We start from the raw sequence: 27253 nt of genomic DNA on the forward strand, positions 1-27253 counted from the left end.
CCACGCCGAGAACGGAGAGGGACGGAGCGATCGCTTAGCCATTCGGCCAACAGGGTAAAAGTATTGAAGTTATATATCGTGTGCAAATTGGAGACTTGAAGATAACCGTTAAAAGAAAGTACTTACGACACCGGGAATCGAACCCGGGTTCCTGGGTGAGAGCTAGGAATTCTAGCCACTAGACCATGCTGCAGAACGGAGAGGGACAAGAGCGATTCCTTAGCCATTTGGCCGACAGTGTAAATGTATTGAAGTTACATAGCGTGCGCAAATTGGAGACTTGATGATAGGAAATAAAAGAAAATACTTCCGACACCGGGAATCGCACCCGGGCCTCCTGTGTGAAAGCCAGGCATCTTAGCTACTACACCTTGCAGGAGAACAGAGAGGGAAATTGCGATCGCGTAGCCATTTGGCGGACAAGGTGAAACTTTTGAAGGTATATAGCGTGCGCAAATTGGAGACTTGTTGACAGCAGATGAAAGAAAATATTTCCGACAGCGGGAATCGAACCTGGGCCTCCTGGGTGAGAGCCAGGTATCCTAGCCACTAGATCATGCCGGAGAACAGAGAGGGACGGAGCAATCGCTTAGCCTTTCGGCCAACACGGTAAAAGTATTGAAGGTATATAGCGTGCGCAAATTGGAGACTTGATGATAGCAGATAAAAGAAAAAAACTTCCGATATTGGGAATCGCACCCGGGGCCCCTGTGTGAGAGCCAGGTATCCTAGCCACTAGACCATGCAGGAGAACGGTGAGGGACAGAGCAATCGCTTAGCCATTCGGCACGACGGTAAAAGTATTGAAGGTATATAGCGTGCGCAAATTGGAGACTTGTTGACAGCATATGAAAGAATATATCTCCGACACCGGGAATCGAACCCGGGCCTCCTGGGTGAGAGCCAGGTGTCCTAGCCACAAGACCATGCCGGAGAACGGAGAGGGGCGAAGCAATTGCTTAGCCATTCGGCCAACACGGTAAAAGTATTGAAGGTATATAGCGTGCGCAAATTGGAGACTTGATGACAGCAGATAAAAGAAAATACTTTCGACACCGGGAATCGAACCCGGGCCTCCTGGGTGAGAGCAAGGTATCCTAGCCACTAGACCATACCGGTGAACAGAGAGGGACGGAGCGATCGCTTAGCCATTATGCCAACAGGGTAAAAGTATTGAAGTTATATAGCGTGCGCAAATTGGAGACTTGTTGACAGCAGATGAAAGAAAATATTTCCGACACCTGGAATCGAACCCGGGCCTCCTGGGTGAGAGCCAGGTATCCTAGCCACAAGACCATGCCGGAGAACGGAGAGGGGCGGAGCAATCGCTTAGCCATTCGGCCAACACGGTAAAAGTATTGAAGGTATATAGCGTGCGCAAATTGGAGACTTGATGACAGCAGATAAAAGAAAATACTTTCGACACCGGGAATCGAACCCGGGCCTCCTGGGTGAGAGCAAGGTATCCTAGCCACTAGACCATGCCGGAGAACACAGAGGGAAATTGCGATCGCGTAGCCATTTGGCGGACAGGGTGAAACTATTGAAGTTACATAGCTTGCGCAAATTGGAGACTTGTTGACAGCAGATGAAAGAAAATATTTCCGACACCTGGAATCGAACCTGGGCCTCCTGTGTGAGAGCCAGGTATCCTAGCCACTAGATCATGCCGGAGAACGGAGAGGGACGGAGCAATCGCTTAGCCTTTTGGCCAACACGGTAAAAGTATTGAAGGTATATAGCGTGCGCAAATTGGAGACTTGATGACAGCAGATAAAAGAAAATACTTTCGACACCGGGAATCGAACCCGGGCCTCCTGGGTGAGAGCAAGGTATCCTAGCCACTAGAGCATGCCGGAGAACAGAGAGGGACGGAGCGATCGCTTAGCCATTATGCCAACAGGGTAAAAGTATTGAAAGTATATAGCGTGCGCAAATTGGAGACTTGATGACAGCAGATAAAAGAAAATACTTTCGACACCGGGTATCGAACCCGGGCCTCCTGGGTGAGAGCCAGGTATCCTAGCCACTAGACCATGCCAGAGAACAGAGAAGGACGGAGCGATCGCTTAGCCATTCGGCCAACAGGGTAAAAGTATTGAAGTTACGTAGCGTGCGCAAATTGGAGACTTGATGATAGCAGATAAAAGAAAATACTTATGACACCGGGAATCAAACCCGGGCGTCCTGGGTGAGAGCCAGGTATCTTAACCACAAGACCATGCCGGAGAACGGAGAGGGTCGGAGCAATCGCTTAGCCATTCGGCCAACACGGTAAAAGTATTGAAGGTATATAACGTGCGCAAATTGGAGACTTGATGACAGCAGATAAAAGAAAATACTTTCGACACCGGGAATCGAACCCGGGCGTCCAGGGTGAGAGCCAGGTATCCTAGCCACTAGACCATGCCAGAGAACAGAGAGGGACGGAGCGATCGCTTAGCCATTATGCCAACAGGGTAAAAGTATTGAAGTTATATAGCGTGCGCAAATTGGAGACTTGATGACAGCAGATAAAAGGAAATACTTTTGACACCGGGAATCGAACCTGGGTCTCCTGAGTGAGAGCCAGGTATCCTAGCCACTACACCATGTCGGAAAACGGAGAGGGACGGAGCGGTCGCTTAGCCATTCGGCCAACACGGTAAAAGTATTGAAGGTATATAGCGTGCGCGAATTGGAGACTTGATGACAGCAGATAAAAGAAAATACTTCCGACACCGGGAATAGAACCCGGGCCTCCTCGGTGAGAGCAAGGTATTCTAGCCACTAGACCATGCCGGAGAGCAGAGAGGGAAGGAGCGATCGCTTAGCGATTCGGCCAACAGGGTAAAACTATTGAAGTTACATTGCGGGCGCAAATTGGAGACTTAATGACAGCGGGTAAAAGAAAATACTTCCGACACAGGGAATCGAACCCGGCTCTCCTGGGTGAAAGCTAGGTATCCTAGCCACTAAACCATGCTGGAGAACGGAGAGGGACAAGAGCGATCTCTTAGCCATTCGGACAACAGGGTAAAACTAATGAAGTTACATAGCGTGCGCGAATAGGAGACTTGATGACAGCAGATAAAAAATACTTCCGACGCCGGGAATAGCACCCGGGCCTCCTGGGTGAGAGCCAAGTATCCTAGCCACTAACGATGCCGGAGATAAGACAGGGACGGAGTGATCGCTTAGTGATTCGGCCAACAGGGTAAAAGTATTGAAGTTACATAGCGTGCACAAATTGCAGACTTGATGATAGCAGATAGAAGAAAACACTTCCGACACCGGGAATTGTACCCGGGACTCCTGGGTGAGAGCCAGGTATCCTAGCCACAAGACCATGCCGGAGAACAGAGAGGGAAGGAGCGATCGCTTAGCGATTCGGCCAACAGTATAAATGTATTGAAGTTACATAGCGTGTGCAAATTGGAGACTTGATGATAGCAGATAAACGAAAAAACTTCAGACACCGGAATCGCACCCGGGCCTCCTGTGTGAGAGCCAGGTATCTTAGCCACTAGACCATGCAGGAGAACAGAGAGGGAAATAGCAATCGCTTAGCCATTTGGCCGACAGGGTAAAACTTTTGAACTTACATAGCGTTCGCAAATTGGATACTTGTTGACAGCAGATGAAAGAAAATACTTCCGACACCGGGAATCGAACCCGGGCCTCCTGGGTGAGAGCCAGGTATCCTAGCCACTAGACCATGCTGGAGAGCAGAGAGGGAAGGAGCGATCGCTTAGCGATTCGGCCAACAGGGTAAAAGTATTGAAGTTACGTAGCATGCGCAAATTGGAGACTTGATGATAGCAGATAAAAGAAAATACTTACGACACCGGGAATCGAACCCGGCTCTCCTGGGTGAAAGCTAGGTATCCTAGCCACTAAACCATGCTGGAGAACGGAGAGGGACAAGAGCGATCCCTTAGCCATTCGGCCAACAGGGTAAAACTATTGAAGTTACATAGCGTGCGCGAATAGGAGACTTGATGACAGCAGATAAAAAATACTTCCAGCGCCGGGAATAGCACCCGGGCCTCCTGGGTGAGAGCCAGGTATCCTAGCCACTAGACGATGCCGGAGATAAGAGAGGGACGGAGCGATCGCTTAGTGATTCGGCCAACAGGGTAAAAGTATTGAAGTTATATAGCGTGCACAATTGCAGACCTGATGATAGCAGATAAAAGAAAACACTTCCGACACCGGGAATCGTACCCGGGCATCCTGAGTGAGAGCCAGGTATCCAAGCCACTAAACCATGCTGGAGAGAGTGGAGCGATCACTTAGTCATTCGGCCAACAAGGTAAAAGTATTGAAGGTACATTGCGTGCGCAAATTGGAGACTTGATGATAGCCGATAAAAAATACTTCCGACACCGGGAATCGAACCCGGGCCTCCTGGGTGAGAGCCAGGTATCCTAGCTGCTAGACATGCCAGAGAACAGAGAGGGACGGAGCCATCGCTTAGCCATTCGGCCAATAGGGTAAAAGTATTGAAGTTATATAGCGTGCGCGAATGGGAGACTTGATGACAGCAGATAAAAGAAAATACTTCCCACACCGGGAATCAAACCCGGGCCTCCTGGGTGAGAGCCAGGTATCCTAGCCACTAGACCATGCCGGAGAGCAGAGAGGGAATGAGCGATCGCTTAGCGATTCGGCCAACAGGGTAAAAGTATTGAGGTTATGTAGCGTGCGCAAATTGGAGACTTGATGATAGCAGATAAAAGAAAATACTTACGACACCGGGAATCGAACCCGGGTCTCCTGGGTGAGAGCTAGGAATCCTAGCCACTAGACCATGCTGGAGAACGGATGGGACAAGAGCGATCCCTTAGCCATTCGACCAACAGTGTAAATGTATTGAAGTTACATAGCGCGCGCAAATTGGAGACTTGATGATATCAGATAAAAGAAAATACTTCCGACACCGGGAATCGCACCCGGGCCTCCTGTGTGAAAGCCAGGCATCTTAGCTACTAGACCATGCAGGAGAACAGAGAGGGAAATTGCGATCGCGTAGCCATTTGGAGGACAGGGTAAAACTATTGAAGTTACATAGCGTGCGCAAATTGGAGACTTGTTGACAGCAGATGAAAGAATATATTTCCGACACCGGGAATCGAACCCGGGCCTCCTGGGTGACAGCCAGGTATCCTAGCCACAAGACCATGCCGGAGAACGGAGAGGGGCGGAGCAATCGCTTAGCCATTCGGCCAACACGGTAAAAGTATTGAAGGTATATAACGTGCGCAAATTGGAGACTTGATGACAGCAGATAAAAGAAAATACTTTCGACACCGGGAATCGAACCCGGGCCTCCAGGGTGAGAGCCAGGTATCCTAGCCACTAGACCATGCCAGAGAACAGAGAGGGACGGAGCGATCGCTTAGCCATTATGCCAACAGGGTAAAACTATTGAAGTTACATAGCGTGCGCGAATAGGAGACTTCATGACAGCAGATAAAAAATACTTCCGACGCCGGGAATAGCACCCGGGCCTCCTGGGTGAGAGCCAGGTATCCTAGCCACTAGACGATGCCGGAGATAAGAGAGGGACGGAGCGATCGCTTAGTGATTCGGCCAACAGGGTAAACGTATTGAAGTTACATAGCGTGCACAAATTGCGGACTTGATGATAGCAGATAAAAGAAAACACTTCTGACTCCGGGAATCGTACCCGGGCCTCCTGAGTGAAAGCCAGGTATCCAAGCCACTAGACCATGCTGGAGAGAGTGGAGCGATCACTTAGTCATTCGGCCAACAAGGTAAAAGTATTGAAGGTACATTGCGTGCGGAAATTGGAGACTTGATGATAGCCGATAAAAAATACTTCCGACACCGGGAATCGAACCCGAGCCTCCTGGGTGAGAGCCAGATATCCTAGCTATTAGACCACGCCGAGAACGGAGAGGGACGGAGCGATCGCTTAGCCATTCGGCCAACAGGGTAAAAGTATTGAAGTTATATAGCGTGTGCAAATTGGAGACTTGAAGACAACCGTTAAGAGAAAGTACTTACGACACCGGGAATCGAACCCGGGTTCCTGGGTGAGAGCTAGCAATTCTAGCCACTAGACCATGCTGCAGAACGGAGAGGGACAAGAGCGATTCCTTAGCCATTTGGCCGACAGTGTAAATGTATTGAAGTTACATAGCGTGCGCAAATTGGAGACTTGATGATAGGAAATAAAAGAAAATACTTCCGACACCGGGAATCGCACCCGGGCCTCCTGTGTGAAAGCCAGGCATCTTAGCTACTACACCTTGCAGGAGAACAGAGAGGGAAAGTGCGATCGCGTAGCCATTTGGCGGACAGGGTGAAACTATTGAAGGTACATAGCGTGCGCAAATTGGAGACTTGTTGACAGCAGATGAAAGAAAATATTTCCGACAGCGGGAATCGAACCTGGGCCTCCTGGGTGAGAGCCAGGTATCCTAGCCACTAGATCATGCCGGAGAACGGAGAGGGACGGAGCAATCGCTTAGCCTTTCGGCCAACACGGTAAAAGTATTGAAGGTATATAGCGTGCGCAAATTGGAGACTTGATGATAGCAGATAAAAGAAAAAACTTCCGATATTGGGAATCGCACCCGGGCCCCCTGTGTGAGAGCCAGGTATCCTAGCCACTAGACCATGCAGGAGAACGGTGAGGGACAGAGCAATCGCTTAGCCATTCGGCACGACGGTAAAAGTATTGAAGGTGTATAGCGTGCGCAAATTGGAGACTTGTTGACAGCATATGAAAGAATATATTTCCGACACCGGGAATCGAACCCGGGCCTCATGGGTGAGAGCCAGGTGTCCTAGCCACAAGACCATGCCGGAGAACGGAGAGGGGCGAAGCAATTGCTTAGCCATTCGGCCAACACGGTAAAAGTATTGAAGGTATATAGCGTGCGCAAATTGGAGACTTGATGACAGCAGATAAAAGAAAATACTTTCGACACCGGGAATCGAACCCGGGCCTCCTGGGTGAGAGCCAGGTATCCTAGCCACTAGACCATGCCAGAGAACAGAGAAGGACGGAGCGATCGCTTAGCCATTCGGCCAACACGGTAAAAGTATTGAAGGTATATAGCGTGCGCAAATTGGAGACTTGATGACAGCAGATAAAAGAAAATACTTTCGACACCGGGAATCGAACCCGGGCCTCCTGGGTGAGAGCAAGGTATCCTAGCCACTAGACCATACCGGTGAACAGAGAGGGACGGAGCGATCGCTTAGCCATTATGCCAACAGGGTAAAAGTATTGAAGTTATATAGCGTGCGCAAATTGGAGACTTGTTGACAGCAGATGAAAGAAAATATTTCCGACACCTGGAATCGAACCCGGGCCTCCTGGGTGAGAGCCAGGTATCCTAGCCACAAGACCATGCCGGAGAACGGAGAGGGGCGGAGCAATCGCTTAGCCATTCGGCCAACACGGTAAAAGTATTGAAGGTATATAGCGTGCGCAAATTGGAGACTTGATGACAGCAGATAAAAGAAAATACTTTCGACACCGGGAATCAAACCCGGGCCTCCTGGGTGAGAGCAAGGTATCCTAGCCACTAGACCATGCCGGAGAACACAGAGGGAAATTGCGATCGCGTAGCCATTTGGCGGACAGGGTGAAACTATTGAAGTTACATAGCTTGCGCAAATTGGAGACTTGTTGACAGCAGATGAAAGAAAATATTTCCGACACCTGGAATCGAACCTGGGCCTCCTGTGTGAGAGCCAGGTATCCTAGCCACTAGATCATGCCGGAGAACGGAGAGGGACGGAGCAATCGCTTAGCCTTTTGGCCAACACGGTAAAAGTATTGAAGGTATATAGCGTGCGCAAATTGGAGACTTGATGACAGCAGATAAAAGAAAATACTTTCGACACCGGGAATCGAACCCGGGCCTCCTGGGTGAGAGCAAGGTATCCTAGCCACTAGACCATGCCGGAGAACAGAGAGGGACGGAGCGATCGCTTAGCCATTATGCCAACAGGGTAAAAGTATTGAAAGTATATAGCGTGCGCAAATTGGAGACTTGATGACAGCAGATAAAAGAAAATACTTTCGACACCGGGTATCGAACCCGGGCCTCCTGGGTGAGAGCCAGGTATCCTAGCCACTAGACCATGCCAGAGAACAGAGAAGGACGGAGCGATCGCTTAGCCATTCGGCCAACAGGGTAAAAGTATTGAAGTTACGTAGCGTGCGCAAATTGGAGACTTGATGATAGCAGATAAAAGAAAATACTTCAGACACCGGAATCGCACCCGGGCCTCCTGTGTGAGAGCCAGGTATCTTAGCCACTAGACCATGCAGGAGAACAGAGAGGGAAATAGCGATCGCTTAGCCATTTGGCCGACAGGGTAAAACTTTTGAAGTTACATAGCGTGCGCAAATTGGATACTTGTTGACAGCAGATGAAAGAAAATACTTCCGACACCGGGAATCGAACCTGGGTCTCCTGGGTGAGAGCCAGGTTTCCTAGCCACTAGACCATGCCGGAGAACGGAGAGGGATGGAGCAATCGCTTAGCCATTCGGCCAACACGGTAAAAGTATTGAAGGTATATAGTGTGCGCGAATTGGAGACTTGATGACAGCAGATAAAAGAAAATACTTCCGACACCGGGAATCGAACCCGGGCCTCCTGGGTGAGAGCCAGGTATCCTAGCTCTAGACCATGCTGGAGAGCAGAGAGGGAAGGAGCGATCGCTTAGCGATTCGGCCAACAGGGTAAAAGTATTGAAGTCACGTAGCATGCGCAAATTGGAGACTTGATGATAGCAGATAAAAGAAAATACTTACGACACCGGGAATCGAACCCGGCTCTCCTGGGTGAAAGCTAGGTATCCTAGCCACTAAACCATGCTGGAGAACGGAGAGGGACAAAAGCGATCCCTTAGCCATTCGGCCAACAGGGTAAAAATATTGAAGTTACATAGCGTGCGCGAATAGGAGACTTGATGACAGCAGATAAAAATACTTCCAGCGCCGGGAATACCACCCGGGCCTCCTGGGTGAGAGCCAGGTATCCTAGCCACTAGACGATGCCAGAGATAAGAGAGGGACGGAGCGATCGCTTAGTGATTCGGCCAACAGGGTAAAAGTATTGAAGTTATATAGCGTGCACAAATTGCAGACTTGATGATAGCAGATAAAAGAAAACACTTCCGACACCGGGAATCGTACCCGGGCATCCTGAGTGAGAGCCAGGTATCCAAGCCACTAAACCATGCTGGAGAGAGTGGAGCGATCACTTAGTCATTCGGCCAACAAGGTAAAAGTATTGAAGGTACATTGCGTTCGCAAATTGGAGACTTGATGATAGCCGATAAAAATACTTCCGACACCGGGAATCGAACCCGGGCCTCCTGGGTTAGAGCCAGGTATCCTAGCCGCTAGACATGCCAGAGAACAGAGAGGGACGGAGCGATCGCTTAGCCATTCGGCCAATAGGGTAAAAGTATTGAAGTTATATAGCGTGCGCGAATGGGAGACTTGATGACAGCAGATAAAAGAAAATACTTCCGACACCGGGAATCAAACCCGGGCCTCCTGGCTGAGAGCCAGGTATCCTAGCCACTAGACCATGCCGGAGAGCAGAGAGGGAAGGAGCGATCGCTTAGCGATTCGGCCAAAAGGGTAAAAGTATTGAGGTTACGTAGCGTGCGCAAATTGGAGACTTGATGATAGCAGATAAAAGAAAATACTTACGACACCGGGAATCGAACCCGGGTCTCCTGGGTGAGAGCTAGGAATCCTAGCCACTAGACCATGCTGGAGAATGGAGAGGGACAAGAGCGATCCCTTAGCCATTCGGCCAACAGTGCAAATGTATTGAAGTTACATAGCGCGCGCAAATTGGAGACTTGATGATAGCAGATAAAAAAAAATACTTCCGACACCGGGAATCGCACCCGGGCCTCCTGTGTGAAAGCCAGGCATCTTAGCTACTAGACCATGCAGGAGAACAGAGAGGGAAATTGCGATCGCGTAGCCATTTGGTGGACAGGGTAAAACTATTGAAGTTACATAGCGTGCGCAAATTGGAGACTTGTTGACAGCAGATGAAAGAATATATTTCCGACACCGGGAATTGAACCCGGGCCTCCTGGGTGAGAGCCAGGTATCCTAGCCACAAGACCATGCCGGAGAACGGAGAGGGGCGGAGCAATCGCTTAGCCATTCGACCAACACGGTAAAAGTATTGAAGGTATATAACGTGCGTAAATTGGAGACTTGATGACAGCAGATAAAAGAAAATACTTTCGAGACCGGGAATCGAACCCGGGCCTCCAGGGTGAGAGCCAGGTATCCTAGCCACTAGACCATGCCAGAGAACAGCGAGGGACGGAGCGATCGCTTAGCCATTATGCCAACAGGGTAAAACTATTGAAGTTACATAGCGTGCGCGAATAGGAGACTTGATGACAGCAGATAAAAAATACTTCCGACGGCGGGAATAGCACCCGGGCCTCCTGGGTGAGAGCCAGGTATCCTAGCCACTAGACGATGCCGGAGATAAGAGAGGGACGGAGCGATCGCTTAGTGATTCGGCCAACAGGGTAAACGTATTGAAGTTACATAGCGTGCACAAATTGCAGACTTGATGATAGCAGATAAAAGAAAACACTTCCGACACCGGGAATCGTACCCGGGCCTCCTGAGTGAAAGCCAGGTATCCAAGCCACTAGACCATGCTGGAGAGAGTGGAGCGATCACTTAGTCATTCGGGCAAGAAGGTAAAAGTATTGAAGGTACGTTGCGTGCGAAAATTGGAGACTTGATGATAGCCGATAAAAAATACTTCCGACACCGGGAATCGAACCCGAGCCTCCTGGGTGAGAGCCAGATATCCTGGCTATTAGACCACGCCGAGAACGGAGAGGGACGGAGCGATCGCTTAGCCATTCGGCCAACAGGGTAAAAGTATTGAAGTTATATAGCGTGTGCAAATTGGAGACTTGAAGATAACCGTTAAGAGAAAGTACTTACGACACCGGGAATCGAACCCGGGTTTCTGGGTGAGAGCTAGGAATTCTAGCCACTAGACCATGCTGCAGAACGGAGAGGGACAAGAGCGAATTCTTAGCCATTTGGCCAACAGTGTAAATGTATTGAAGTTACATAGCGTGCGCAAATTGGAGACTTGATGATAGGAAATAAAAGAAAATACTTCCGACACCGGGAATCGCACCCGGGCCTCCTGTGTGAAAGCCAGGCATCTTAGCTACTAGATCTTGCAGGAGAACAGAGAGGGAAATTGCGATCGCGTAGCCATTTGGCGGACAGGGTGAAACTATTGAAGTTACATAGCGTGCGCAAATTGGAGACTTGTTGACAGCAGATAAAAGAAAATATTTCCGACACCGGGAATCGAACCTGGGCCTCCTGGTTGAGAGCCAGGTATCCTAGCCACTAGATCATTCCGGAGAACGGAGAGGGACGGAGCAATCGCTTAGCCTTTCGGCCAACACGGTAAAAGTATTGAAGGTATATAGCGTGCGCAAATTGGAGACTTGATGACAGCAGATAAAAGAAAATACTTTCGACACCGGGAATCGAACCCGGGCCTCCTGGGAGAGAGCAAGGTATCCTAGCCACTAGACCATGCCGGAGAACAGAGAGGGACGGAGCGATCGCTTAGCCATTATGCCAACAGTGTAAATGTATTGAAGTTACATAGCGCGCGCAAATTGGAGACTTGATGATAGCAGATAAAAGAAAATACTTCCGACACCGGGAATCGCACCCGGGCCTCATGTGTGGAAGCCATGCATCTTAGCTACTAGACCATGCAGGAGAACAGAGAGGGAAATTGCGATCGCGTAGCCATTTGGCGGACAGGGTAAAACTATTGAAGTTACATAGCGTGCGCAAATTGGAGACTTGTTGACAGCAGATAAAAGAATATATTTCCGACACCGGGAATCGAACCCGGGCCTCCTGGGTGAGAGCCAGGTATCCTAGCCCCAAGACCATGCCGGACAACGGAGCAATCGCTTAGCCATTCGGCCAACACGGTAAAAGTATTGAAGGTATATAACGTGCGCAAATTGGAGACTTGATGACAGCAGATAAAAGAAAATACTTTCGACACCGGGAATCGAACCCGGGCCTCCAGGGTGAAAGCCAGGTATCCTAGCCACTAGACCATGCCAGAGAACAGAGAGGGACGGAGCGATCGCTTAGCCATTATGCCAACAGGGTAAAACTATTGAAGTTACATAGCGTGCGCGAATAGGAGACTTCATGACAGCAGATAAAAAATACTTCCGACGCCTGGAATAGCACCCGGGCCTCCTGGGTGAGAGCCAGGTATCCTAGCCACTAGACGATGCCGGAGATAAGAGAGGGACGGAGCGATCGCTTAGTGATTCGGCCAACAGGGTAAACGTATTGAAGTTACATAGCGTGCACAAATTGCAGACTTGATGATAGCAGATAAAAGAAAACACTTCTGACACCGGGAATCGTACCCGGGCCTCCTGAGTGAAAGCGAGGTATCCAAGCCACTAGACCATGCTGGAGAGAGTGGAGCGATCACTTAGTCATTCGGCCAACAAGGTAAAAGTATTGAAGGTACATTGCGTGCGAAAATTGGAGACTTGATGATAGCCGATAAAAAATACTTCCGACACCGGGAATCGAACCCGAGCCTCCTGGGTGAGAGCCAGATATCCTAGCTATTAGACCACGCCGAGAACGGAGAGGGACGGAGCGATCGCTTAGCCATTCGGCCAACAGGGTAAAAGTATTGAAGTTATATAGCGTGTGCAAATTGGAGACTTGAAGATAACCGTTAAGAGAAAGTACTTACGACACCGGGAATCGAACCCGGGTTCCTGGGTGAGAGCTAGGAATTCTAGCCACTAGACCATGCTGCAGAACGGAGAGGGACAAGAGCGATTCCTTAGCCATTCTGCCAACACGGTAAAAGTATTGAAGGTATATAGCGTGCGCGAATTGGAGACTTGATGACAGCAGATAAAAGAAAATACTTCCGACACCGGAAATAGAACCCGGGCCTCCTCGGTGAGAGCAGGGTATCCTAGCCACTAGACCATGCCGGAGAGCAGAGAGGGAAGGAGCGATAGCTTAGCGATTCGGCCAACAGGGTAAAACTATTGAAGTTACATTGCGGGCACAAATTGGAGACTTAATGACAGCGGGTAAAAGAAAATACTTCCGACACAGGGAATCGAACCCGGCTCCCTTGGGTGAAAGCTAGGTATCCTAGCCACTAAACCATGCTGGAGAGAGTGAAGCGATCACTTAGTCATTCGGCCAACAAGGTAAAAGTATTGAAGGTACATTGCGTGCGCAAATTGGAGACTTGATGATAGCCGATAAAAAATACTTCCGACACCGGGAATCGAACCCGGGCCTCCTGGGTGAGAGCCAGGTATCCTAGCCGCTAGACATGCCAGAGAACAGAGAGGGACGGAGCGATCGCTTAGCCATTCGGCCAATAGGGTAAAAGTATTGAAGTTATATAGCGTGCGCGAATGGGAGACTTGATGACAGCAGATAAAAGAAAATACTTCCGACACCGGGAATCAAACCCGGGCCTCCTGGGTGAGAGCCAGGTATCCTAGCCACTAGACCATGCCGGAGAGCAGAGAGGGAAGGAGCGATCGCTTAGCGATTCGGCCAACAGGGTAAAAGTATTGAGGTTACGTAGCGTGCGCAAATTGGAGACTTGATGATAGCAGATAAAAGAAAATACTTACGACACCGGGAATTGAACCCGGGTCTCCTGGGTGAGAGCTAGGAATCCTAGCCACTAGACCATGCTGGAGAACGGAGAGGGACAAGAGCGATCCCTTAGCCATTCGGCCAACAGTGTAAATGTATTGAATTTACATAGCGCGCGCAAATTGGAGACTTGATGATATCATATAAAAGAAAATACTTCCGACACCGGGAATCGCACCCGGGCCTCCTGTGTGAAAGCCAGGCATCTTAGCTACTAGACCATGCAGGAGAACAGAGAGGGAAATTGCGATCGCGTAGCCATTTGGAGGACAGGGTAAAACTATTGAAGTTGCATAGCGTGCGCAAATTGGAGACTTGTTGACAGCAGATGAAAGAAAATATTTCCGACACCTGGAATCGAACCCGGGCCTCCTGGGTGAGAGCCAGGTATCCTAGCCACAAGACCATGCCGGAGAACGGAGAGGGGCGGAGCAATCGCTTAGCCATTCGGCCAACACGGTAAAAGTATTGAAGGTATATAGCGTGCGCAAATTGGAGACTTGATGACAGCAGATAAAAGAAAATACTTTCGACACCGGGAATCGAACCCGGGCCTCCTGGGTGAGAGCAAGGTATCCTAGCCACTAGACCATGCCGGAGAACACAGAGGGAAATTGCGATCGCGTAGCCATTTGGCGGACAGGGTGAAACTATTGAAGTTACATAGCTTGCGCAAATTGGAGACTTGTTGACAGCAGATGAAAGAAAATATTTCCGACACCTGGAATCGAACCTGGGCCTCCTGTGTGAGAGCCAGGTATCCTAGCCACTAGATCATGCCGGAGAACGGAGAGGGACGGAGCAATCGCTTAGCCTTTTGGCCAACACGGTAAAAGTATTGAAGGTATATAGCGTGCGCAAATTGGAGACTTGATGACAGCAGATAAAAGAAAATACTTTCGACACCGGGAATCGAACCCGGGCCTCCTGGGTGAGAGCAAGGTATCCTAGCCACTAGACCATGCCGGAGAACAGAGAGGGACGGAGCGATCGCTTAGCCATTATGCCAACAGGGTAAAAGTATTGAAAGTATATAGCGTGCGCAAATTGGAGACTTGATGACAGCAGATAAAAGAAAATACTTTCGACACCGGGTATCGAACCCGGGCCTCCTGGGTGAGAGCCAGGTATCCTAGCCACTAGACCATGCCAGAGAACAGAGAAGGACGGAGCGATCGCTTAGCCATTCGGCCAACAGGGTAAAAGTATTGAAGTTACGTAGCGTGCGCAAATTGGAGACTTGATGATAGCAGATAAAAGAAAATACTTATGACACCGGGAATCAAACCCGGGCGTCCTGGGTGAGAGCCAGGTATCTTAACCACAAGACCATGCCGGAGAACGGAGAGGGTCGGAGCAATCGCTTAGCCATTCGGCCAACACGGTAAAAGTATTGAAGGTATATAACGTGCGCAAATTGGAGACTTGATGACAGCAGATAAAAGAAAATACTTTCGACACCGGGAATCGAACCCGGGCGTCCAGGGTGAGAGCCAGGTATCCTAGCCACTAGACCATGCCAGAGAACAGAGAGGGACGGAGCGATCGCTTAGCCATTATGCCAACAGGGTAAAAGTATTGAAGTTATATAGCGTGCGCAAATTGGAGACTTGATGACAGCAGATAAAAGGAAATACTTTTGACACCGGGAATCGAACCTGGGTCTCCTGAGTGAGAGCCAGGTATCCTAGCCACTACACCATGTCGGAAAACGGAGAGGGACGGAGCGGTCGCTTAGCCATTCGGCCAACACGGTAAAAGTATTGAAGGTATATAGCGTGCGCGAATTGGAGACTTGATGACAGCAGATAAAAGAAAATACTTCCGACACCGGGAATAGAACCCGGGCCTCCTCGGTGAGAGCAAAGTATTCTAGCCACTAGACCATGCCGGAGAGCAGAGAGGGAAGGAGCGATCGCTTAGCGATTCGGCCAACAGGGTAAAACTATTGAAGTTACATTGCGGGCGCAAATTGGAGACTTAATGACAGCGGGTAAAAGAAAATACTTCCGACACAGGGAATCGAACCCGGCTCTCCTGGGTGAAAGCTAGGTATCCTAGCCACTAAACCATGCTGGAGAACGGAGAGGGACAAGAGCGATCTCTTAGCCATTCGGACAACAGGGTAAAACTAATGAAGTTACATAGCGTGCGCGAATAGGAGACTTGATGACAGCAGATAAAAAATACTTCCGACGCCGGGAATAGCACCCGGGCCTCCTGGGTGAGAGCCAAGTATCCTAGCCACTAACGATGCCGGAGATAAGACAGGGACGGAGTGATCGCTTAGTGATTCGGCCAACAGGGTAAAAGTATTGAAGTTACATAGCGTGCACAAATTGCAGACTTGATGATAGCAGATAGAAGAAAACACTTCCGACACCGGGAATTGTACCCGGGACTCCTGGGTGAGAGCCAGGTATCCTAGCCACAAGACCATGCCGGAGAACAGAGAGGGAAGGAGCGATCGCTTAGCGATTCGGCCAACAGTATAAATGTATTGAAGTTACATAGCGTGTGCAAATTGGAGACTTGATGATAGCAGATAAAAGAAAAAACTTCAGACACCGGAATCGCACCCGGGCCTCCTGTGTGAGAGCCAGGTATCTTAGCCACTAGACCATGCAGGAGAACAGAGAGGGAAATAGCAATCGCTTAGCCATTTGGCCGACAGGGTAAAACTTTTGAAGTTACATAGCGTTCGCAAATTGGATACTTGTTGACAGCAGATGAAAGAAAATACTTCCGACACCGGGAATCGAACCCGGGCCTCCTGGGTGAGAGCCAGGTATCCTAGCCACTAGACCATGCTGGAGAGCAGAGAGGGAAGGAGCGATCGCTTAGCGATTCGGCCAACAGGGTAAAAGTATTGAAGTTACGTAGCATGCGCAAATTGGAGACTTGATGATAGCAGATAAAAGAAAATACTTACGACACCGGGAATCGAACCCGGCTCTCCTGGGTGAAAGCTAGGTATCCTAGCCACTAAACCATGCTGGAGAACGGAGAGGGACAAGAGCGATCCCTTAGCCATTCGGCCAACAGGGTAAAACTATTGAAGTTACATAGCGTGCGCGAATAGGAGACTTGATGACAGCAGATAAAAAATACTTCCAGCGCCGGGAATAGCACCCGGGCCTCCTGGGTGAGAGCCAGGTATCCTAGCCACTAGACGATGCCGGAGATAAGAGAGGGACGGAGCGATCGCTTAGTGATTCGGCCAACAGGGTAAAAGTATTGAAGTTATATAGCGTGCACAATTGCAGACCTGATGATAGCAGATAAAAGAAAACACTTCCGACACCGGGAATCGTACCCGGGCATCCTGAGTGAGAGCCAGGTATCCAAGCCACTAAACCATGCTGGAGAGAGTGGAGCGATCACTTAGTCATTCGGCCAACAAGGTAAAAGTATTGAAGGTACATTGCGTGCGCAAATTGGAGACTTGATGATAGCCGATAAAAAATACTTCCGACACCGGGAATCGAACCCGGGCCTCCTGGGTGAGAGCCAGGTATCCTAGCCGCTAGACATGCCAGAGAACAGAGAGGGACCGAGCCATCGCTTAGCCATTCGGCCAATAGGGTAAAAGTATTGAAGTTATATAGCGTGCGCGAATGGGAGACTTGATGACAGCAGATAAAAGAAAATACTTCCCACACCGGGAATCAAACCCGGGCCTCCTGGGTGAGAGCCAGGTATCCTAGCCACTAGACCATGCCGGAGAGCAGAGAGGGAAGGAGCGATCGCTTAGCGATTCGGCCAACAGGGTAAAAGTATTGAGGTTACGTAGCGTGCGCAAATTGGAGACTTGATGATAGCAGATAAAAGAAAATACTTACGACACCGGGAATCGAACCCGGGTCTCCTGGGTGAGAGCTAGGAATCCTAGCCACTAGACCATGCTGGAGAACGGAGAGGGACAAGAGCGATCCCTTAGCCATTCGACCAACAGTGTAAATGTATTGAAGTTACATAGCGCGCGCAAATTGGAGACTTGATGATATCAGATAAAAGAAAATACTTCCGACACCGGGAATCGCACCCGGGCCTCCTGTGTGAAAGCCAGGCATCTTAGCTACTAGACCATGCAGGAGAACAGAGAGGGAAATTGCGATCGCGTAGCCATTTGGAGGACAGGGTAAAACTATTGAAGTTACATAGCGTGCGCAAATTGGAGACTTGTTGACAGCAGATGAAAGAATATATTTCCGACACCGGGAATCGAACCCGGGCCTCCTGGGTGACAGCCAGGTATCCTAGCCACAAGACCATGCCGGAGAACGGAGAGGGGCGGAGCAATCGCTTAGCCATTCGGCCAACACGGTAAAAGTATTGAAGGTATATAACGTGCGCAAATTGGAGACTTGATGACAGCAGATAAAAGAAAATACTTTCGACACCGGGAATCGAACCCGGGCCTCCAGGGTGAGAGCCAGGTATCCTAGCTACTAGACCATGCCAGAGAACAGAGAGGGACGGAGCGATCGCTTAGCCATTATGCCAACAGGGTAAAACTATTGAAGTTACATAGCGTGCGCGAATAGGAGACTTCATGACAGCAGATAAAAAATACTTCCGACGCCGGGAATAGCACCCGGGCCTCCTGGGTGAGAGCCAGGTATCCTAGCCACTAGACGATGCCGCAGATAAGAGAGGGACGGAGCGATCGCTTAGTGATTCGGCCAACAGGGTAAACGTATTGAAGTTACATAGCGTGCACAAATTGCGGACTTGATGATAGCAGATAAAAGAAAACACTTCTGACTCCGGGAATCGTACCCGGGCCTCCTGAGTGAAAGCCAGGTATCCAAGCCACTAGACCATGCTGGAGAGAGTGGAGCGATCACTTAGTCATTCGGTCAACAAGGTAAAAGTATTGAAGGTACATTGCGTGCGGAAATTGGAGACTTGATGATAGCCGATAAAAAATACTTCCGACACCGGGAATCGAACCCGAGCCTCCTGGGTGAGAGCCAGATATCCTAGCTATTAGACCACGCCGAGAACGGAGAGGGACGGAGCGATCGCTTAGCCATTCGGCCAACAGGGTAAAAGTATTGAAGTTATATAGCGTGTGCAAATGGGAGACTTGAAGACAACCGTTAAGAGAAAGTACTTACGACTCCGGGAATCGAACCCGGGTTCCTGGGTGAGAGCTAGCAATTCCAGCCACTAGACCATGCTGCAGAACGGAGAGGGACAAGAGCGATTCCTTAGCCATTTGGCCGACAGTGTAAATGTATTGAAGTTACATAGCGTGCGCAAATTGGAGACTTGATGATAGGAAATAAAAGAAAATACTTCCGACACCGGGAATCGCACCCGGGCCTCCTGTGTGAAAGCCAGGCATCTTAGCTACTACACCTTGCAGGAGAACAGAGAGGGAAAGTGCGATCGCGTAGCCATTTGGCGGACAGGGTGAAACTATTGAAGGTACATAGCGTGCGCAAATTGGAGACTTGTTGACAGCAGATGAAAGAAAATATTTCCGACAGCGGGAATCGAACCTGGGCCTCCTGGGTGAGAGCCAGGTATCCTAGCCACTAGATCATGCCGGAGAACGGAGAGGGACGGAGCAATCGCTTAGCCTTTCGGCCAACACGGTAAAAGTATTGAAGGTATATAGCGTGCGCAAATTGGAGACTTGATGATAGCAGATAAAAGAAAAAACTTCCGATATTGGGAATCGCACCCGGGCCCCCTGTGTGAGAGCCAGGTATCCTAGCCACTAGACCATGCAGGAGAACGGTGAGGGACAGAGCAATCGCTTAGCCATTCGGCACGACGGTAAAAGTATTGAAGGTGTATAGCGTGCGCAAATTGGAGACTTGTTGACAGCATATGAAAGAATATATTTCCGACACCGGGAATCGAACCCGGGCCTCCTGGGTGAGAGCCAGGTGTCCTAGCCACAAGACCATGCCGGAGAACGGAGAGGGGCGAAGCAATTGCTTAGCCATTCGGCCAACACGGTAAAAGTATTGAAGGTATATAGCGTGCGCAAATTGGAGACTTGATGACAGCAGATAAAAGAAAATACTTTCGACACCGGGAATCGAACCCGGGCCTCCTGGGTGAGAGCAAGGTATCCTAGCCACTAGACCATACCGGTGAACAGAGAGGGACGGAGCGATCGCTTAGCCATTATGCCAACAGGGTAAAAGTATTGAAGTTATATAGCGTGCGCAAATTGGAGACTTGTTGACAGCAGATGAAAGAAAATATTTCCGACACCTGGAATCGAACCCGGGCCTCCTGGGTGAGAGCCAGGTATCCTAGCCACAAGACCATGCCGGAGAACGGAGAGGGGCGGAGCAATCGCTTAGCCATTCGGCCAACACGGTAAAAGTATTGAAGGTATATAGCGTGCGCAAATTGGAGACTTGATGACTGCAGATAAAAGAAAATACTTTCGACACCGGGAATCGAACCCGGGCCTCCTGGGTGAGAGCAAGGTATCCTAGCCACTAGACCATGCCGGAGAACACAGAGGGAAATTGCGATCGCGTAGCCATTTGGCGGACAGGGTGAAACTATTGAAGTTACATAGCTTGCGCAAATTGGAGACTTGTTGACAGCAGATGAAAGAAAATATTTCCGACACCTGGAATCGAACCTGGGCCTCCTGTGTGAGAGCCAGGTATCCTAGCCACTAGATCATGCCGGAGAACGGAGAGGGACGGAGCAATCGCTTAGCCTTTTGGCCAACACGGTAAAAGTATTGAAGGTATATAGCGTGCGCAAATTGGAGACTTGATGACAGCAGATAAAAGAAAATACTTTCGACACCGGGAATCGAACCCGGGCCTCCTGGGTGAGAGCAAGGTATCCTAGCCACTAGACCATGCCGGAGAACAGAGAGGGACGGAGCGATCGCTTAGCCATTATGCCAACAGGGTAAAAGTATTGAAAGTATATAGCGTGCGCAAATTGGAGACTTGATGACAGCAGATAAAAGAAAATACTTTCGACACCGGGTATCGAACCCGGGCCTCCTGGGTGAGAGCCAGGTATCCTAGCCACTAGACCATGCCAGAGAACAGAGAAGGACGGAGCGATCGCTTAGCCATTCGGCCAACACGGTAAAAGTATTGAAGGTATATAGCGTGCGCAAATTGGAGACTTGATGACAGCAGATAAAAGAAAATACTTTCGACACCGGGAATCGAACCCGGGCCTCCTGGGTGAGAGCAAGGTATCCTAGCCACTAGACCATACCGGTGAACAGAGAGGGACGGAGCGATCGCTTAGCCATTATGCCAACAGGGTAAAAGTATTGAAGTTATATAGCGTGCGCAAATTGGAGACTTGTTGACAGCAGATGAAAGAAAATATTTCCGACACCTGGAATCGAACCCGGGCCTCCTGGGTGAGAGCCAGGTATCCTAGCCACAAGACCATGCCGGAGAACGGAGAGGGGCGGAGCAATCGCTTAGCCATTCGGCCAACACGGTAAAAGTATTGAAGGTATATAGCGTGCGCAAATTGGAGACTTGATGACAGCAGATAAAAGAAAATACTTTCGACACCGGGAATCAAACCCGGGCCTCCTGGGTGAGAGCAAGGTATCCTAGCCACTAGACCATGCCGGAGAACACAGAGGGAAATTGCGATCGCGTAGCCATTTGGCGGACAGGGTGAAACTATTGAAGTTACATAGCTTGCGCAAATTGGAGACTTGTTGACAGCAGATGAAAGAAAATATTTCCGACACCTGGAATCGAACCTGGGCCTCCTGTGTGAGAGCCAGGTATCCTAGCCACTAGATCATGCCGGAGAACGGAGAGGGACGGAGCAATCGCTTAGCCTTTTGGCCAACACGGTAAAAGTATTGAAGGTATATAGCGTGCGCAAATTGGAGACTTGATGACAGCAGATAAAAGAAAATACTTTCGACACCGGGAATCGAACCCGGGCCTCCTGGGTGAGAGCAAGGTATCCTAGCCACTAGACCATGCCGGAGAACAGAGAGGGACGGAGCGATCGCTTAGCCATTATGCCAACAGGGTAAAAGTATTGAAAGTATATAGCGTGCGCAAATTGGAGACTTGATGACAGCAGATAAAAGAAAATACTTTCGACACCGGGTATCGAACCCGGGCCTCCTGGGTGAGAGCCAGGTATCCTAGCCACTAGACCATGCCAGAGAACAGAGAAGGACGGAGCGATCGCTTAGCCATTCGGCCAACAGGGTAAAAGTATTGAAGTTACGTAGCGTGCGCAAATTGGAGACTTGATGATAGCAGATAAAAGAAAATACTTATGACACCGGGAATCAAACCCGGGCGTCCTGGGTGAGAGCCAGGTATCTTAACAACAAGACCATGCCGGAGAACGGAGAGGGTCGGAGCAATCGCTTAGCCATTCGGCCAACACGGTAAAAGTATTGAAGGTATATAACGTGCGCAAATTGGAGACTTGATGACAGCAGATAAAAGAAAATACTTTCGACACCGGGAATCGAACCCGGGCATCCAGGGTGAGAGCCAGGTATCCTAGCTACTTGACCATGCCAGAGAACAGAGACGGACGGAGCGATCGCTTAGCCATTATGCCAACAGGGTAAAAGTATTGAAGTTATATAGCGTGCGCAAATTGGAGACTTGATGACAGCAGATAAAAGAAAATACTTTTGACACCGGGAATCGAACCTGGGTCTCCTGAGTGAGAGCCAGGTATCCTAGCCACTACACCATGTCGGAAAACGGAGAGGGACGGAGCGGTCGCTTAGCCATTCGGCCAACACGGTAAAAGTATTGAAGGTATATAGCGTGCGCGAATTGGAGACTTGATGACAGCAGATAAAAGAAAATACTTCCGACACCGGGAATAGAACCCGGGCCTCCTCTGTGAGAGCAAGGTATTCTAGCCACTAGACCATGCCGGAGAACGGTGAGGGACAGAGCAATCGCTTAGCCATTCGGCACGACGGTAAAAGTATTGAAGGTGTATAGCGTGCGCAAATTGGAGACTTGTTGACAGCATATGAAAGAATATATTTCCGACACCGGGAATCGAACCCGGGCCTCCTGGGTGAGAGCCAGGTATCCTAGCCACAAGACCATGCCGGAGAACGGAGAGGGGCGAAGCAATCGCTTAGCCATTCGGCCAACACGGTAAAAGTATTGAAGGTATATAGCGTGCGCAAATTGGAGACTTGATGACAGCAGATAAAAGAAAATACTTTCGACACCGGGAATCGAACCCGGGCCTCCTGGGTGAGAGCAAGGTATCCAAGCCACTAGACCATACCGGTGAACAGAGAGGGACGGAGCGATCGCTTAGCCATTATGCCAACAGGGTAAAAGTATTGAAGTTATATAGCGTGCGCAAATTGGAGGCTTGTTGACAGCAGATGAAAGAAAATATTTCCGACACCTGGAATCGAACCCGGGCCTCCTGGGTGAGAGCCAGGTATCCTAGCCACAAGACCATGCCGGAGAACGGAGAGGGGCGGAGCAATCGCTTAGCCATTCGGCCAACACGGTAAAGTATTGAAGGTATATAGCGTGCGCAAATTGGAGACTTGATGACAGCAGGTAAAAGAAAATACTTTCGACACCGGGAATCGAACCCGGGCCTCCTGGGTGAGAGCAAGGTATCCTAGCCACTAGACCATGCCGGAGAACAGAGAGGGAAATTGCGATCGCGTAGCCATTTGGCGGACAGGGTGAAACTATTGAAGTTACATAGCGTGCGCGAATAGGAGACTTGATGACAGCAGATAAAAAATACTTCCGACGCCGGGAATAGCACCCGGGCCTCCTGGGTGAGAGCCAAGTATCCTAGCCACTAGACGATGCCGGAGATAAGAGAGGGACGGAGCGATCGCTTAGTGATTCGGCCAACAGGGTAAAAGTATTGAAGTTACATAGCGTGCACAAATTGCAGACTTGATGATAGCAGATAGAAGAAAACACTTCCGACACCGGGAATTGTACCCGGGACTCCTGGGTGAGAGCCAGGTATCCTAGCCACAAGACCATGCCGGAGAACAGAGAGGGAAGGAGCGATCGCTTAGCGATTCGGCCAACAGTATAAATGTATTGAAGTTACATAGCGTGTGCAAATTGGAGACTTGATGATAGCAGATAAAAGAAAAAACTTGAGACACCGGAATCGCACCCGGGCCTCCTGTGTGAGAGCCAGGTATCCTAGCCACTAGACCATGCCGGAGAGCAGAGAGGGAAGGAGCGATCGCTTAGCGATTCGGCCAACAGGGTAAAACTTTTGAAGTTACATAGCGTGCGCAAATTGGATACTTGTTGACAGCAGATGAAAGAAAATACTTCCGACACCGGGAATCGAACCTGGGTCTCCTGGGTGAGAGCCAGGTTTCCTAGCCACTAGACCATGCCAGAGAACGGAGAGGGATGGAGCAATCGCTTAGCCATTCGGCCAAGACGGTAAAAGTATTGAAGGTATATAGCGTGCGCGAATTGGAGACTTGATGATAGCAGATAAAAGAAAATACTTCCGACACCGGGAATCAAACCCGGGTCTCCTGGGTGAGAGCCAGGTATCCTAGCCACTAGACCATGCCGGAGAGCAGAGAGGGAAGGAGCGATCGCTTAGCGATTCGGCCAACAGGGTAAAAGTATTGAAGTTACGTAGCGTGCGCAAATTGGAGACTTGATGATAGCAGATAAAAGAAAATACTTACGACACCGGGAATCGAACTCGGGTCTCCTGGGTGAGAGCTAGGAGTCCTAGCCACTAGACCATGCTGGAGAACGGAGAGGGACAAGAGCGATCCCTTGGCCATTCGGCCAACAGTGTAAATGTATTGAAGTTACATAGCGCGTGCAAATTAGAGACTTGATGATAGCAGATAAAAGAAAATACTTCCGACACCGGGAATCGCACCCGGGCCTCCTGTGTGAAAGCCAAGCATCTTAGCTACTAGACCATGCAGGAGAACAGAGAGGGAAATTGCGATCGCGTAGCCATTTGGCGGACAGGGTAAAACTATTGAAGTTGCATAGCGTGCGCAAATTGGAGACTTGTTGACAGCAGATGAAAGAATATATTTCCGACACCGGGAATCGAACCCGGGCCTCCTGGGTGAGAGCCAGGTATCCTAGCCACAAGACCATGCCGGAGAACGACGAGGGGCGGAGCAATCTCTTAGCCATTCGGCCAACACGGTAAAAGTATTGAAGGTATATAACGTGCGCAAATTGGAGACTTGATGACAGCAGATAAAAGAAAATACTTTCGACACCGGGAATCGAACCCGGGCCTCCAGGGTGAGAGCCAGGTATCCTAGCCACTAGACCATGCCAGAGACTAGAGAGTGACGGAGCGATCGCTTAGCCATTATGCCAACAGGGTAAAAGTATTGAAGTTATATAGCGTGCGCAAATTGGAGACTTGATGACAGCAGATAAAAGAAAATACTTTTGACACCGGGAATCGAACCTGGGTCTCCTGGGTGAGAGCCAGGTATCCTAGCCACTACACCATGTCGGAGAACGGAGAGGGACGGAGCAATCGCTTAGCCATTCGGCCAACACGGTAAAACTATTGAAGGTATATAGCGTGCGCAAATTGGAGACTTGATGACAGCAGATAAAAGAAAATACTTTCGACACCGGGAATCGAACCCGGGCCTCCTGGGTGAGAGCAAGGTATCCTAGCCACTAGACCATGCCGGAGAACAGACAGGGAAATTGCGATCGCGTAGCCATTTGGCGGACAGGGTGAAACTATTGAAGTTACATAGCGTGCGCAAATTGGAGACTTGTTGACAGCAGATGAAAGAAAATATTTCCGACACCGGGAATCGAACCTGGACCTCCTGTGTGAGAGCCAGATATCCTAGCCACTAGATCATGCCGGAGAACGGAGAGGGACGGAGCAATCGCTTAGCCTTTTGGCCAACACGGTAAAAGTATTGAAGGTATATAGCGTGCGCAAATTGGAGACTTGATGACAGCAGATAAAAGAAAATACTTTCGACACCGGGAATCGAACCCGGGCCTCCTGGGTGAGAGCAAGGTATCCTAGCTACTAGACCATGCCGGAGAACAGAGAGGGACGGAGCGATCGCTTAGCCATTATGCCAACAGGGTAAAAGTATTGAAGGTATATAGCGTGCGCAAATTAGAGACTTGATGACAGCAGATAAAAGAAAATACTTTCGACACCGGGTATCGAACCCGGGCCTCCTGGGTGAGAGCCAGGTATCCTAGCCACTAGACCATGCCAGAGAACAGAGAAGGACGGAGCGATCGCTTAGCCATTCGGCCAACAGGGTAAAAGTATTGAAGTTACGTAGCGTGCGCAAATTGGAGACTTGATGATAGCAGATAAAAGAAAATACTAATGACACCGGGAATCAAACCCGGGCCTCCTGGGTGAGAGCCAGGTATCCTAGCCACAAGACCATGCCGGAGAACGGAGAGGGTCGGAGCAATCGCTTAGCCATTCGGCCAACACGGTAAAAGTATTGAAGGTATATAACGTGCGCAAATTGGAGACTTGATGACAGCAGATAAAAGAAAATACTTTCGACACCGGGAATCGAACCCGGGCGTCCAGGGTGAGAGCCAGGTATCCTAGCCACTAGACCATGCCAGAGAACAGAGAGGGACGGAGCGATCGCTTAGCCATTATGCCAACAGGGTAAAAGTATTGAAGTTATATAGCGTGCGCAAATTGGAGACTTGATGACAGCAGATAAAAGAAAATACTTTTGACACCGGGAATCGAACCTGGGTCTCCTGGGTGAGACCCAGGTATCCTAGCCACAAGACCATGCCGGAGAACGGAGAGGGGCGGAGCAATCTCTTAGCCATTCGGCCAACACGGTAAAAGTATTGAAGGTATATAACGTGCGCAAATTGGAGACTTGATGACAGCAGATAAAAGAAAATATTTTCGACACCGTGAATCGAACCCGGGCCTCCAAGGTGAGAGCCAGGTATCCTAGCCACTAGACCATGCCAGAGAACAGAGAGGGACGGAGCGATCGCTTAGCCATTCGGCCAACAGGGTAAAAGTATTGAAGTTATATTGCGTGCGCTAATTGGAGACTTGATGACAGCAGATAAAAGAAATTACTTCTGACACCGAGAATCGAACCTGGGCCTCCTGGGTGAGAGCCAGGTATCCTAGCTACTAGACCATGCCGGAGAATGGAGAGGGACGGAGGGATCGCTTAGCCATTCGGCCAACACGGTAAAAGTATTGAAGGTATATAGCGTGCGCGAATTGGAGACTTGATGACAGCAGATAAAAGAAAATACTTCCGACACCGGGAATAGAGCCCGGGCCTCCTCGGTGAGAGCAAGGTATTCTAGCCACTAGACCATGCCGGAGAGCAGAGAGGGAAGGAGCGATCGCTTAGCGATTCGGCCAACAGGGTAAAACTATTGAAGTTACATTGCGGGCGCAAATTAGAGACTTAATGACAGCAGATAAAAGAAAATACTTCCGACACCGGGAATCGCACCCGGGCCTCCTGTGTGAAAGCCAAGCATCTTAGCTACTAGACCATGCAGGAGAACAG

The 27253-nt window shown here is 49.7% G+C and overlaps 55 non-coding genes across 55 annotated transcripts; all 55 read right to left on the minus strand.

Annotated features, from left to right (window-relative positions):
* Positions 1-492: 492 nt before the first annotated feature.
* Positions 493-564, minus strand: TRNAE-CUC (transfer RNA glutamic acid (anticodon CUC)). Its single transcript has one exon. It is a non-coding gene; the product is annotated as a tRNA-Glu (tRNA).
* Positions 565-862: 298 nt separating this feature from the next.
* On the minus strand, positions 863-934 carry TRNAE-CUC (transfer RNA glutamic acid (anticodon CUC)). Its single transcript has one exon. It is a non-coding gene; the product is annotated as a tRNA-Glu (tRNA).
* Positions 935-1232: 298 nt separating this feature from the next.
* TRNAE-CUC (transfer RNA glutamic acid (anticodon CUC)) lies at positions 1233-1304 on the minus strand. The gene has a single exon. It is a non-coding gene; the product is annotated as a tRNA-Glu (tRNA).
* Positions 1305-1417: 113 nt separating this feature from the next.
* On the minus strand, positions 1418-1489 carry TRNAE-CUC (transfer RNA glutamic acid (anticodon CUC)). The gene has a single exon. It is a non-coding gene; the product is annotated as a tRNA-Glu (tRNA).
* A 483-nt stretch (positions 1490-1972) lies between these two features.
* On the minus strand, positions 1973-2044 carry TRNAE-CUC (transfer RNA glutamic acid (anticodon CUC)). Its single transcript has one exon. It is a non-coding gene; the product is annotated as a tRNA-Glu (tRNA).
* A 298-nt stretch (positions 2045-2342) lies between these two features.
* TRNAE-CUC (transfer RNA glutamic acid (anticodon CUC)) lies at positions 2343-2414 on the minus strand. Its single transcript has one exon. It is a non-coding gene; the product is annotated as a tRNA-Glu (tRNA).
* Positions 2415-2712: 298 nt separating this feature from the next.
* On the minus strand, positions 2713-2784 carry TRNAE-CUC (transfer RNA glutamic acid (anticodon CUC)). The gene has a single exon. It is a non-coding gene; the product is annotated as a tRNA-Glu (tRNA).
* Positions 2785-3633: 849 nt separating this feature from the next.
* TRNAE-CUC (transfer RNA glutamic acid (anticodon CUC)) lies at positions 3634-3705 on the minus strand. Its single transcript has one exon. It is a non-coding gene; the product is annotated as a tRNA-Glu (tRNA).
* An 838-nt stretch (positions 3706-4543) lies between these two features.
* Positions 4544-4615, minus strand: TRNAE-CUC (transfer RNA glutamic acid (anticodon CUC)). The gene has a single exon. It is a non-coding gene; the product is annotated as a tRNA-Glu (tRNA).
* Positions 4616-5098: 483 nt separating this feature from the next.
* On the minus strand, positions 5099-5170 carry TRNAD-GUC (transfer RNA aspartic acid (anticodon GUC)). The gene has a single exon. It is a non-coding gene; the product is annotated as a tRNA-Asp (tRNA).
* A 113-nt stretch (positions 5171-5283) lies between these two features.
* Positions 5284-5355, minus strand: TRNAE-CUC (transfer RNA glutamic acid (anticodon CUC)). The gene has a single exon. It is a non-coding gene; the product is annotated as a tRNA-Glu (tRNA).
* Positions 5356-6378: 1023 nt separating this feature from the next.
* Positions 6379-6450, minus strand: TRNAE-CUC (transfer RNA glutamic acid (anticodon CUC)). Its single transcript has one exon. It is a non-coding gene; the product is annotated as a tRNA-Glu (tRNA).
* A 297-nt stretch (positions 6451-6747) lies between these two features.
* Positions 6748-6819, minus strand: TRNAE-CUC (transfer RNA glutamic acid (anticodon CUC)). The gene has a single exon. It is a non-coding gene; the product is annotated as a tRNA-Glu (tRNA).
* Positions 6820-6932: 113 nt separating this feature from the next.
* TRNAE-CUC (transfer RNA glutamic acid (anticodon CUC)) lies at positions 6933-7004 on the minus strand. Its single transcript has one exon. It is a non-coding gene; the product is annotated as a tRNA-Glu (tRNA).
* A 298-nt stretch (positions 7005-7302) lies between these two features.
* Positions 7303-7374, minus strand: TRNAE-CUC (transfer RNA glutamic acid (anticodon CUC)). Its single transcript has one exon. It is a non-coding gene; the product is annotated as a tRNA-Glu (tRNA).
* A 113-nt stretch (positions 7375-7487) lies between these two features.
* On the minus strand, positions 7488-7559 carry TRNAE-CUC (transfer RNA glutamic acid (anticodon CUC)). Its single transcript has one exon. It is a non-coding gene; the product is annotated as a tRNA-Glu (tRNA).
* A 298-nt stretch (positions 7560-7857) lies between these two features.
* On the minus strand, positions 7858-7929 carry TRNAE-CUC (transfer RNA glutamic acid (anticodon CUC)). The gene has a single exon. It is a non-coding gene; the product is annotated as a tRNA-Glu (tRNA).
* A 113-nt stretch (positions 7930-8042) lies between these two features.
* On the minus strand, positions 8043-8114 carry TRNAE-CUC (transfer RNA glutamic acid (anticodon CUC)). Its single transcript has one exon. It is a non-coding gene; the product is annotated as a tRNA-Glu (tRNA).
* Positions 8115-8411: 297 nt separating this feature from the next.
* On the minus strand, positions 8412-8483 carry TRNAE-CUC (transfer RNA glutamic acid (anticodon CUC)). Its single transcript has one exon. It is a non-coding gene; the product is annotated as a tRNA-Glu (tRNA).
* Positions 8484-8596: 113 nt separating this feature from the next.
* On the minus strand, positions 8597-8667 carry TRNAE-CUC (transfer RNA glutamic acid (anticodon CUC)). The gene has a single exon. It is a non-coding gene; the product is annotated as a tRNA-Glu (tRNA).
* Positions 8668-9504: 837 nt separating this feature from the next.
* TRNAE-CUC (transfer RNA glutamic acid (anticodon CUC)) lies at positions 9505-9576 on the minus strand. Its single transcript has one exon. It is a non-coding gene; the product is annotated as a tRNA-Glu (tRNA).
* A 484-nt stretch (positions 9577-10060) lies between these two features.
* On the minus strand, positions 10061-10132 carry TRNAE-CUC (transfer RNA glutamic acid (anticodon CUC)). The gene has a single exon. It is a non-coding gene; the product is annotated as a tRNA-Glu (tRNA).
* Positions 10133-11340: 1208 nt separating this feature from the next.
* TRNAE-CUC (transfer RNA glutamic acid (anticodon CUC)) lies at positions 11341-11412 on the minus strand. Its single transcript has one exon. It is a non-coding gene; the product is annotated as a tRNA-Glu (tRNA).
* Positions 11413-11895: 483 nt separating this feature from the next.
* Positions 11896-11967, minus strand: TRNAE-CUC (transfer RNA glutamic acid (anticodon CUC)). The gene has a single exon. It is a non-coding gene; the product is annotated as a tRNA-Glu (tRNA).
* A 103-nt stretch (positions 11968-12070) lies between these two features.
* TRNAE-UUC (transfer RNA glutamic acid (anticodon UUC)) lies at positions 12071-12142 on the minus strand. Its single transcript has one exon. It is a non-coding gene; the product is annotated as a tRNA-Glu (tRNA).
* A 1381-nt stretch (positions 12143-13523) lies between these two features.
* Positions 13524-13595, minus strand: TRNAE-CUC (transfer RNA glutamic acid (anticodon CUC)). The gene has a single exon. It is a non-coding gene; the product is annotated as a tRNA-Glu (tRNA).
* A 484-nt stretch (positions 13596-14079) lies between these two features.
* On the minus strand, positions 14080-14151 carry TRNAE-CUC (transfer RNA glutamic acid (anticodon CUC)). Its single transcript has one exon. It is a non-coding gene; the product is annotated as a tRNA-Glu (tRNA).
* Positions 14152-14264: 113 nt separating this feature from the next.
* TRNAE-CUC (transfer RNA glutamic acid (anticodon CUC)) lies at positions 14265-14336 on the minus strand. Its single transcript has one exon. It is a non-coding gene; the product is annotated as a tRNA-Glu (tRNA).
* A 298-nt stretch (positions 14337-14634) lies between these two features.
* Positions 14635-14706, minus strand: TRNAE-CUC (transfer RNA glutamic acid (anticodon CUC)). The gene has a single exon. It is a non-coding gene; the product is annotated as a tRNA-Glu (tRNA).
* A 113-nt stretch (positions 14707-14819) lies between these two features.
* Positions 14820-14891, minus strand: TRNAE-CUC (transfer RNA glutamic acid (anticodon CUC)). The gene has a single exon. It is a non-coding gene; the product is annotated as a tRNA-Glu (tRNA).
* A 298-nt stretch (positions 14892-15189) lies between these two features.
* TRNAE-CUC (transfer RNA glutamic acid (anticodon CUC)) lies at positions 15190-15261 on the minus strand. Its single transcript has one exon. It is a non-coding gene; the product is annotated as a tRNA-Glu (tRNA).
* Positions 15262-16480: 1219 nt separating this feature from the next.
* Positions 16481-16552, minus strand: TRNAE-CUC (transfer RNA glutamic acid (anticodon CUC)). Its single transcript has one exon. It is a non-coding gene; the product is annotated as a tRNA-Glu (tRNA).
* Positions 16553-17390: 838 nt separating this feature from the next.
* Positions 17391-17462, minus strand: TRNAE-CUC (transfer RNA glutamic acid (anticodon CUC)). The gene has a single exon. It is a non-coding gene; the product is annotated as a tRNA-Glu (tRNA).
* A 484-nt stretch (positions 17463-17946) lies between these two features.
* Positions 17947-18018, minus strand: TRNAD-GUC (transfer RNA aspartic acid (anticodon GUC)). The gene has a single exon. It is a non-coding gene; the product is annotated as a tRNA-Asp (tRNA).
* A 113-nt stretch (positions 18019-18131) lies between these two features.
* On the minus strand, positions 18132-18203 carry TRNAE-CUC (transfer RNA glutamic acid (anticodon CUC)). The gene has a single exon. It is a non-coding gene; the product is annotated as a tRNA-Glu (tRNA).
* Positions 18204-19226: 1023 nt separating this feature from the next.
* TRNAE-CUC (transfer RNA glutamic acid (anticodon CUC)) lies at positions 19227-19298 on the minus strand. Its single transcript has one exon. It is a non-coding gene; the product is annotated as a tRNA-Glu (tRNA).
* A 297-nt stretch (positions 19299-19595) lies between these two features.
* Positions 19596-19667, minus strand: TRNAE-CUC (transfer RNA glutamic acid (anticodon CUC)). Its single transcript has one exon. It is a non-coding gene; the product is annotated as a tRNA-Glu (tRNA).
* Positions 19668-19965: 298 nt separating this feature from the next.
* TRNAE-CUC (transfer RNA glutamic acid (anticodon CUC)) lies at positions 19966-20037 on the minus strand. The gene has a single exon. It is a non-coding gene; the product is annotated as a tRNA-Glu (tRNA).
* A 113-nt stretch (positions 20038-20150) lies between these two features.
* Positions 20151-20222, minus strand: TRNAE-CUC (transfer RNA glutamic acid (anticodon CUC)). The gene has a single exon. It is a non-coding gene; the product is annotated as a tRNA-Glu (tRNA).
* A 298-nt stretch (positions 20223-20520) lies between these two features.
* TRNAE-CUC (transfer RNA glutamic acid (anticodon CUC)) lies at positions 20521-20592 on the minus strand. Its single transcript has one exon. It is a non-coding gene; the product is annotated as a tRNA-Glu (tRNA).
* Positions 20593-20705: 113 nt separating this feature from the next.
* On the minus strand, positions 20706-20777 carry TRNAE-CUC (transfer RNA glutamic acid (anticodon CUC)). The gene has a single exon. It is a non-coding gene; the product is annotated as a tRNA-Glu (tRNA).
* A 298-nt stretch (positions 20778-21075) lies between these two features.
* On the minus strand, positions 21076-21147 carry TRNAE-CUC (transfer RNA glutamic acid (anticodon CUC)). The gene has a single exon. It is a non-coding gene; the product is annotated as a tRNA-Glu (tRNA).
* A 113-nt stretch (positions 21148-21260) lies between these two features.
* Positions 21261-21332, minus strand: TRNAE-CUC (transfer RNA glutamic acid (anticodon CUC)). Its single transcript has one exon. It is a non-coding gene; the product is annotated as a tRNA-Glu (tRNA).
* Positions 21333-21630: 298 nt separating this feature from the next.
* Positions 21631-21702, minus strand: TRNAE-CUC (transfer RNA glutamic acid (anticodon CUC)). The gene has a single exon. It is a non-coding gene; the product is annotated as a tRNA-Glu (tRNA).
* A 113-nt stretch (positions 21703-21815) lies between these two features.
* TRNAE-CUC (transfer RNA glutamic acid (anticodon CUC)) lies at positions 21816-21887 on the minus strand. The gene has a single exon. It is a non-coding gene; the product is annotated as a tRNA-Glu (tRNA).
* Positions 21888-22739: 852 nt separating this feature from the next.
* On the minus strand, positions 22740-22811 carry TRNAE-CUC (transfer RNA glutamic acid (anticodon CUC)). The gene has a single exon. It is a non-coding gene; the product is annotated as a tRNA-Glu (tRNA).
* A 298-nt stretch (positions 22812-23109) lies between these two features.
* TRNAE-CUC (transfer RNA glutamic acid (anticodon CUC)) lies at positions 23110-23181 on the minus strand. Its single transcript has one exon. It is a non-coding gene; the product is annotated as a tRNA-Glu (tRNA).
* Positions 23182-23293: 112 nt separating this feature from the next.
* TRNAE-CUC (transfer RNA glutamic acid (anticodon CUC)) lies at positions 23294-23365 on the minus strand. The gene has a single exon. It is a non-coding gene; the product is annotated as a tRNA-Glu (tRNA).
* A 664-nt stretch (positions 23366-24029) lies between these two features.
* On the minus strand, positions 24030-24101 carry TRNAE-CUC (transfer RNA glutamic acid (anticodon CUC)). The gene has a single exon. It is a non-coding gene; the product is annotated as a tRNA-Glu (tRNA).
* Positions 24102-24214: 113 nt separating this feature from the next.
* Positions 24215-24286, minus strand: TRNAE-CUC (transfer RNA glutamic acid (anticodon CUC)). The gene has a single exon. It is a non-coding gene; the product is annotated as a tRNA-Glu (tRNA).
* Positions 24287-24770: 484 nt separating this feature from the next.
* On the minus strand, positions 24771-24842 carry TRNAE-CUC (transfer RNA glutamic acid (anticodon CUC)). The gene has a single exon. It is a non-coding gene; the product is annotated as a tRNA-Glu (tRNA).
* Positions 24843-24955: 113 nt separating this feature from the next.
* On the minus strand, positions 24956-25027 carry TRNAE-CUC (transfer RNA glutamic acid (anticodon CUC)). The gene has a single exon. It is a non-coding gene; the product is annotated as a tRNA-Glu (tRNA).
* Positions 25028-25325: 298 nt separating this feature from the next.
* Positions 25326-25397, minus strand: TRNAE-CUC (transfer RNA glutamic acid (anticodon CUC)). Its single transcript has one exon. It is a non-coding gene; the product is annotated as a tRNA-Glu (tRNA).
* Positions 25398-25880: 483 nt separating this feature from the next.
* TRNAE-CUC (transfer RNA glutamic acid (anticodon CUC)) lies at positions 25881-25952 on the minus strand. Its single transcript has one exon. It is a non-coding gene; the product is annotated as a tRNA-Glu (tRNA).
* A 298-nt stretch (positions 25953-26250) lies between these two features.
* TRNAE-CUC (transfer RNA glutamic acid (anticodon CUC)) lies at positions 26251-26322 on the minus strand. The gene has a single exon. It is a non-coding gene; the product is annotated as a tRNA-Glu (tRNA).
* Between the last annotated feature and the right edge of the window lie 931 nt (positions 26323-27253).

The sequence above is a fragment of the Rhipicephalus microplus genome, unplaced genomic scaffold, assembly GCF_043290135.1.
Source record: "Rhipicephalus microplus isolate Deutch F79 unplaced genomic scaffold, USDA_Rmic scaffold_21, whole genome shotgun sequence".
NCBI lineage: Eukaryota > Metazoa > Arthropoda > Arachnida > Ixodida > Ixodidae > Rhipicephalus > Rhipicephalus microplus.